The sequence below is a fragment of the Hippocampus bargibanti genome, linkage group LG13 (assembly GCF_051943395.1).
Source record: "Hippocampus bargibanti isolate YZ-2025 linkage group LG13, ASM5194339v1, whole genome shotgun sequence".
NCBI lineage: Eukaryota > Metazoa > Chordata > Actinopteri > Syngnathiformes > Syngnathidae > Hippocampus > Hippocampus bargibanti.
In genome coordinates, this window is record NC_142746.1 from 13,640,963 (window position 1) to 13,649,025 (window position 8,063).

General features: G+C 38.9%; 1 protein-coding gene across 6 annotated transcripts in view; it reads right to left on the minus strand.

The window, feature by feature from the left end:
- The window catches only part of eys (EGF-like photoreceptor maintenance factor), a 149,977-nt gene extending 145,575 nt beyond the window's left edge, over positions 1-4,402 (minus strand). For all 6 annotated transcript variants that reach the window (XM_089011451.1, XM_089011450.1, XM_089011447.1 and 3 more), the window contains exon 1: positions 4,264-4,402. The gene's annotated coding sequence lies outside the window, so the exon portion shown is untranslated. The remainder of the gene's footprint in view (positions 1-4,263) is intronic.
- Between the last annotated feature and the right edge of the window lie 3,661 nt (positions 4,403-8,063).

Consider the following 8,063-nt stretch of genomic DNA (forward strand, 5'->3'; position numbering starts at 1 on the left):
GCACATACAGATCTGGCCCCAGCATAAACAAGTCTATAATTGATCAGGAAGGTACTGCTAGTTTTGAGAGTCCAATATTTTCACAGGATCCGAGGTTTCACGGGGCATAATTATAGTTGTTAGTAAGTCAAACCAGAATCATGTACGTAGATAGCTGAATGTATTAAATTCAATGATGATGATAGACAATCTTGTAGCATGGCAGACTCCTTGAGTTGCTTGAGACACGCATCTCCAGCTCCCTTGCTGCTCCCTTCATGCCTGTGGCCAATGTGCAATTAAATGGACACAAAGCACAAGAAGAAACAGGGTGGAGTTCCGAATGAGAACAGACAGTGGCTCTGTCATAATTTTTTAGCCATGTTATAATGACCAAATATAACGATGTCATTTCTCACCATTTCCCAGGGGATAATGGTACACAGCAATTAAAATCTAGTTGGCTCTGTGGATGCTACCAAATCGAAAAAAAAAAGAAAAAAGAAAAAGGAAACATAAAATCAAATACTATATTTTAAACTCTACTCTGCCACTTTTCACAATATTTTTTGTTGGCCCATGTTCAAAAATTATGTGTAAGTCAGTGTTGAGGTTCATTCTGTGATCATATGAAGAGGTTGTGTTAAATTCCACTTTGTGATGAGGCAATCCTTCTATTCCTTCTCAACTACTATTCCTGTTCAGGGTCAAAAGTAAACTGGAGCCTCACCTATCTGATTGGTCATAATCAATCACACTGCACAAACAAGCATTGACATTCACAACTATTAGCAATTTACCAGTTTTCATTGAACCCAAAACATGTTTTTGGACTGTTGTAGGTAGCGACTGGGATAAAACATACGCAATGAGGCATGCAATCTTCAATTAAATTGCTTCACTTTTTCACTGTGAGGCACACAAGCTGCCGCCAGCGCCACCGAGCAACTCCCTCAAACATTTGGACTATTTTGGATGGAAAAAGTGGCACCAAAGTGATTGTCAATACATTCTACTGCTGATGAGAAGGTTTCTTCAGCCGTCATCTGTACTTTTTTGAAGGTGTTGGACGTTTCGCCTCCTATCCAAGAGGCTTAGTCAGCGAACTAAAGTCTTACTGGTCAGATCGGTCCTATTTATATATCCCTAATGTCCAGACATGGCGGCGCCGGACACAGCTAAGATATGTCCCTACTCTCAGATTGGGGGGAGCAGAGGACCACTCCTTGTGGCCCCACTGAAAATTGCTTTGTGACTTTCAAAATGCTTTAGACATACAGTAAAGTCTCGTTATATCGATATCGGATATATCGATAGTCCCGGTTATATCGATACTATTTCTATGCACGCACGGAGAAAATTACATGCAAACAGGGTCAGATATATCGATAGTCCCGGTTATATCAATATTTTTTCGGACTCCCTTGAATATCGATATAACGAGACTTTACTGTATTATTGCATTATGTACAGATTAGATGTTTAGTGTTTTTGCCAAATTTGCATTACCACTGGGTAGGAAACTTTTACATGCGTGACAGCTTTACCATACGTAGTTGCATGTTATTGCTGCAATTATGGCATTAACGTGTTAAATTGGACCACATGTCAGTATATACCGGGGGTCGGGAACCTATGACTCGCGAGCCATGTATGGCTCTTTTGATGATTGCATATGGCTTGCAGATAAAATTAAATATATATTCTCGCTTTTTCGTTCATTTCCTCTTGGGCCTGCAGTTGGCGGAAAGCACAATTTTGATTGGATGACACTGACCTATATAGATTGGCGGGAAGCGCAATTTTGATTGGATGATAGTTGTATTAAGTTCATCCTGTCTACCTGATATCTAATTTAAAACAGGTTCTTACACTTACACATCAGACACTGACGTAGACGCCGAAACATGTCAGGTATTTGAACACCGACAATACACTGTCTGTAAGATAAGAATCTGGTTTAAAATTGATTGGATGATACTGGCCGTCATGTTGAAACAGGTAAACGCCCCTTTAAATGAGCCCAACAAGTAAAAAAATGAGTACACTCCAGCTTGAATGCACTGGAGGATTCGAAATTCTAATTTGCAATTAAACAATAACGTCGATGAAACAGTCGAATGTCAGTGATATTTTAACACGCTCCATGTTAATGTTCGCATCAATATATTTCTGCGAGATTATATTGCAGATAGCAAGTGTGGAAGCTAATGAGCCGTGGTGCAGGCTAGCTAGCAGTAACTTCGCCTGTGGACCCGGCAAGTTGACTTTCATTCCTATCGTTTGGCTGGATTTTTACCAATCATGAGGAACGGAAAACCATTCAAGTTAACGGTGAGTACTGTCACAAAGTTATTTTAAATAATACATTGTGACATTTTGTTGAAAAGTGGCCGCACGTGTGTGCGTGTTTTCGTGCGCGCGTGTGTCGAGTGCGTGTGTGTGTGTGTGTGTGTGTGGCTCTCATTTCTAAATATTTTACTTTTATGGCTCTCTTAGTCAAAAAGGTTCCAGACCCCTGGTATATACTAAACTTCATTCAGCAGGTGTGTAGTTAAAACTTGAAATACAGTGTGTCTTTGAAGCACAACCAATGTCATTTTTTTGTTTCTTAACTGACATCAGAAAAACGTTTAATAGCATCTAAAATACCCAAAACACGCAGTATGATATTTTTATCCAAATGCAAAACACCAATATAAATGACTTAAAGTGTCCAAAATCTGCAAAAAATTGAGCTGCGAATTGGGCATTTTCAAAAAGTCCTGCCCCCAGTTTGTGACTCACGCCAAGACGTCTTGCATTGCTTGAGAATCAAAACAATGGCTTCAGATTCAGAGAATATGCTTTCTTGTTACACCTCCAGTTATGAATATGATTCAAATAGTTCTGAAGAGGAAACCATACATGTTTGCAATCGATTAAAGAATTTATTCCATGCCATTTTGAGGCAACATTGGGGAGAAACGATCACCAGAAAACAGGCACAAAATGGCGACTTCCTGTTGCCACCTCCGTTTCCACAGGCTAATACATTTCTTATATGGAGCTTGGACACCCTCTTCTGGCAGCTTTTGGGTGCAACACAAGGTTTTCAGACCAAACAATACAGCAAAATACATTGATGTGATGGAATGTCTGCTACAATGTGTCTTTTTTTCGGTCACGCCCCCTGACCAAATAGATGCTCGGTGGAACACACAAGGATTCATCATCGCGTTATTTATGTGTTTTCCTTCTAATTTCGTCATCAACACGCAATTACCGCAAAATGCATTGAGGTGATAAAAGGACTGCGACAGCATGTCCTTTCTCGGTCAGGGGCGTTCTTGTCGTCACGTACGGACTCGTCACCAACTCAAAAACAAGACTTCCCGAATATTCAGCGTGAGTCTTAAACCGTAAAATATAGCTCTATGCGGTGGAATCTTTCTAAAATACGTTCAGTAGAAGTCATTTGAAGCAATTTTACAAATTATGGACACAACTTGTCCAGAGACGTCGGTTGTCCTTTAAAGGAAATCACACCCAGAAATGCAGTCGGCTTCTTTGAGCTTGAGTTTATCGATGATGGGTTGATGCAAAGTGGAAAAGTGGAGTCCACATTTCAAATTGCTTTTGGAAATTGTGAATGTTGTGACCTCGGGCCTCAGAGGAGGAAAACAAAACCCACACCTCAAAAAAAAAAAAAAAAAAAAAAAAAAAACGCATCTGGATGCTTATACTGCAGTCAGCATATGGACTGATATCGACACAAGCGAGCATATGTGATGGTATGGGGCTATGTTAGTGTCAATGACGAAGCTAACTTGCACATGTGTGAAGGAACTATGAATGTAGACAGGTACATCCCAGAAATGTCCTTTGCACGGACATTCAAAGTGTATTTCAGGAAGACAATGCCAAACCACATTCTGCCCATATTAAAACAATGCAGTTTCACAATAAGAGTCCAGGTATGAGACTGACTACTACATCTCAATGAAACAGCTGTTTGCATCTGTTTGACATGGATGCAACTGAGAATTTATAGAGCTATGTTGCTTCTCTTGCACTGATCTGGGTTAAGCCTCTAGTTTAAAAAAAATGTCTTCTTGACACAACAGATTAGCAATACAACTGGTCGATGTCTGGGTCTGAACCCTTCTTACAAAGGCAAGGCTGAGGAGTTAGTATGTCTGGATTATCTGACTCGTAGGGCCATCTGCTAGTGTCTGCAGAGCAGCACTCATCTCTGGTTGTTGTCAATCAGACAAAGTCTTTGCTGGTCGGAAACATGCTCACCATTAAGTCGAAAAGGATCTTCGCCCTGTGAGACCAACTTGCGGAAGCATTTTGCAGTTTCTTATTCAGAACGGAGATGTAGAGCTCCCCGGGGAATTGGACAGCTGAGCCATTTCAGAGTGCACAGGCTGAAACTGTTGCTAGGAGATGTGATCAGACACTGAAGACTGGAGGCGTACCTACTTGTTGGGGAGAAGCCCTCTGGGGCACAACAGGGCGGAGATACAGCCTGCTTGATTGATTATTCAATTAGGCTTGACTAATTATTCAGCTGGCAAGCAAAGCCATCATCTCATGTAACAATTTAGGAAATAAAAATGTGTTTTATTCCGACTATATGAGAGATTGGTTTGCACAATAAATAAAAATGTTGACCATAAAAACAAACACATTTCCCCATTGTGCGACGAATAAAGGTTTTCTGATTCTGATTTCTGATTCTGAAACCTGAGGTCCATTATCTATGGTTTAATTGAATTAGATGACTGATGTCTTTTCTTACTATGTGATACATGATCGGAGGTAAAAAAAAATGAACATTTATACACCATACTTACATTTATACACCACATATATATGTATTATGAATCTGAAAAGTGGAAAGCCAAGAAAAAAACATCAAACAAACAAAACGATCAAACAAACGAACAAACAAAAAGAAAAAAAGAAACACCTGTACATTTTACTGCTTATTTTTGGGCCGATAGGAGAAAGAATGAGGGGGGAAGAATGAATGTTCAAATGTGTGAACGGGCATGTAAATAAACATTTATCATGTCTGTGGAAAAAAATGCCCTGACAATTTTTACTCTGTGATAAATTAATAATTATCATTGCAGATGAAAACCAAGAAAAAACAAAACTCATTAAAAAATGAATGTACAGTATATGGTATGTTCAATTAGCAGTAAAGTTTGACAGAACCATTTTTCAGCGTGCTATTTAAGGAGCTTGGCAAATGCTGTCACAACAACAAAGCCAGTCTGAATATTTGTAATCTTGCAAGGATGTTGAAATCATCCACGACTACTGATAGACAGTGCATGTTTATTTATTTACATATATGCAGTTGACGAAAATAGATTGCGATGTTTCACAGGTCAGTCAACTTGGAAATGACTCTTTTGCAACCACAGAGCCATATTCTACTGTACCGGTATTCCAATTCAGTTGTTCTGAGGCTGTTTTGACAGCTGGTGCATGTGTTTTTTTTTCACAATTGGCTTTATTATTTTCAATGAATAGTTACATTCATATCCCCCACTGTGCTACATCACATTTTCTACCATGTGCTGCTGAGCAACAGTATGAGTATAGGGCAATTTGTTGTGAGGCAATTATTGAGGTGAAACCAGTGCAAGTTAGATGTCCAGAGGAAATCACGGCACATACAAACCGATCAAATATGCACATTTTTGCCTCATGACTTTCTATTTCAACTCTTGATTGAGAGAGCTTGTTTTACTTTCTGCTATTTATAACTTGCATGTATGATCCAAATCTGACTCAAATTTATTGTTCCAGTTTGTAAAAATGCAAAAGTAGCAGTATGTGTTTTTTTTTACAATGGCACCCCGTGTTCAAGCTGCATCAGTTTGAAACAGTAATTAAGGATGGATTTAAGAGAAACCCCTTCTCATCAAAATACATGACGATAAAACATGTGACCTTAACATTTGAGAGATTTCATCTCCAGTGCACATCCTGGTTGAAGACATTTAAGATGGCAAATTCGGTTGGCTCTCCCACTGTGGTTAGATTAATGAGTTGCCCTTTGGCTTGTAACGTTGGCAATATTTCCTGCAGTTTAAGGCCTCTTCATTAGGTGTAGAAATGTTGACCTTCACTGCTTTTTTTTCTTATGAGAATGTATAGCCCTCAATGGCAAGCATTTATCTGTATCGCATTGCAAACTATTTGCATCATCCACCGTATTCCGTATGAAAAAAAACGGCTTTCATGTGCGACTTCGTGGTCTAAAGGTAAGTGTTTAATTTCAGATGGGAATTTTTACTGTATATTAATTCTCAATTATAGACTGGAGGCTGAGATGGAACACAAAATGTGAGGATTTTTTATTGTTGTTGAGGAATAAACACGGAGGGCGGGCACTAGGACTATATATCTCACGCATCAGGTGTCCAGCAGGGAGCGTGTTTATAATCAGAATATTTACTGCATTTTCCCATGTTTGAATCAGATCCACTTGTTAGCAGTTGGAATAAACACGTGCCTACAACCAGTCGTGTGTATGCTCCTTCCTCAACTGCTATAACGGAGCATATTTTCTTTTTTTCAGTATTTACAAATCATTGTCATCCGGATGTAAAATTTCTCCTGCATTATCACTTCACGATAATCCACTCTGCTTTCATAATTTTTTGACTTTATTTTAACACACTCGGTTTTGTTTTCCACAATGCAAAGTGTGTGCGAGCGTATTGTTTTAACAAGAGTAAGTCATATGTTGTAACTTTGATTCTCTTCCCACCTTCAAATCCCATTTACAATACCCACCTATTTAAAATTGCATTTTCCGTGTAACTTTATCTGTTTTTTCTATTTATAATTGTATTTCATTTATTATTGTATCTTTATTTATTATTGCAATTTTTTTTGTTCTTTTGATTTCAAGACGGCACCACGACAGTGGCTGCCTTTCCACCAGCTCCTGTATATTTGGTTTTTCTACCTTCATTCCTTTCATAACTTTACTACTACTTTACTTTACTTTACTACTACTACTACTGCGAGACTAATAAAGCAAAATCTAATCCAATCCAATCCAATCTATGCTTGTCTGTGACTGTAAAGTGTCCTTGAGAGTTTTGAAAGGCGCTTAGAATGTATTATTTATTTATTTTATATGTCACCAAACCCACACTGGACTCCAACATGAAAGACATGGGTTGGTGACCTTGATTAGAATGCAAATATAAATAACATTTTGTGAAGTCTTATAATTGGAGGACTCTTAAACTCTTATCCATTGATCAGCAGTTATTTGTAGTCCTTTGCAACAGATTGCCGCAGGTTACAAAGTCTGCGGGCTCGAGGTTCTTTGTATTAAAACATGCTGACGCATCATCTTGTTAATCAAGCCGGCAGTAATGCACACAAAGTCGGCTTCGTGGAGCCCTCTGAGAAATACCGGGATCCCTCTTGAATATAAATATAATGAGGCTATTGCACGAGTGTTCAGCAGCTGAATAATGAAGTCAAGCTCACGTTTTAGTTCACAAAACATAACGCAGTGTGTCTGCAGGGCAAATATGTTCAGTGAAAAATCACAATTATGGTATTGCAGTCACAGGTCTACACATATAGCAGAATTGAAGTATGTTATGAAAAGTATTGTCATGAGAGAGAAAAAAACTTTGATTAACTCAATTGTTGTTGCCTCACTGGACACCAAGGAGAGTTCCTATATCGCCACTTTTAAAGTGCTCTTCTTGAAAATTGGGAACATCATTCGTTGAATCAATGGTGGCTTGAACTTTCCAGCAGAGCACTTTGAAGGCCAAAAAACAGAAGTTCTCACTCGGTTGCTTGTGAACCTCTAAATTATTGAGTTAAAAAATATGCACAATATGGACATTCTTGAGGCCGGGCATTTAAAAGCAACTAGCCTTATCAATTGTAAAACTATTTTCCAGACTGTGCCAATTATTGACTGACTCTGTCACCAAGGCTGTCATCCGTAGCCACATATTTTGCTGTCTGGACTACTGCAACAGAATTTGAGCTGGGGTGCCTGTCAAGGCCCTGGATAAGCTCCAAGATGTCCAGAATTCTGCTGC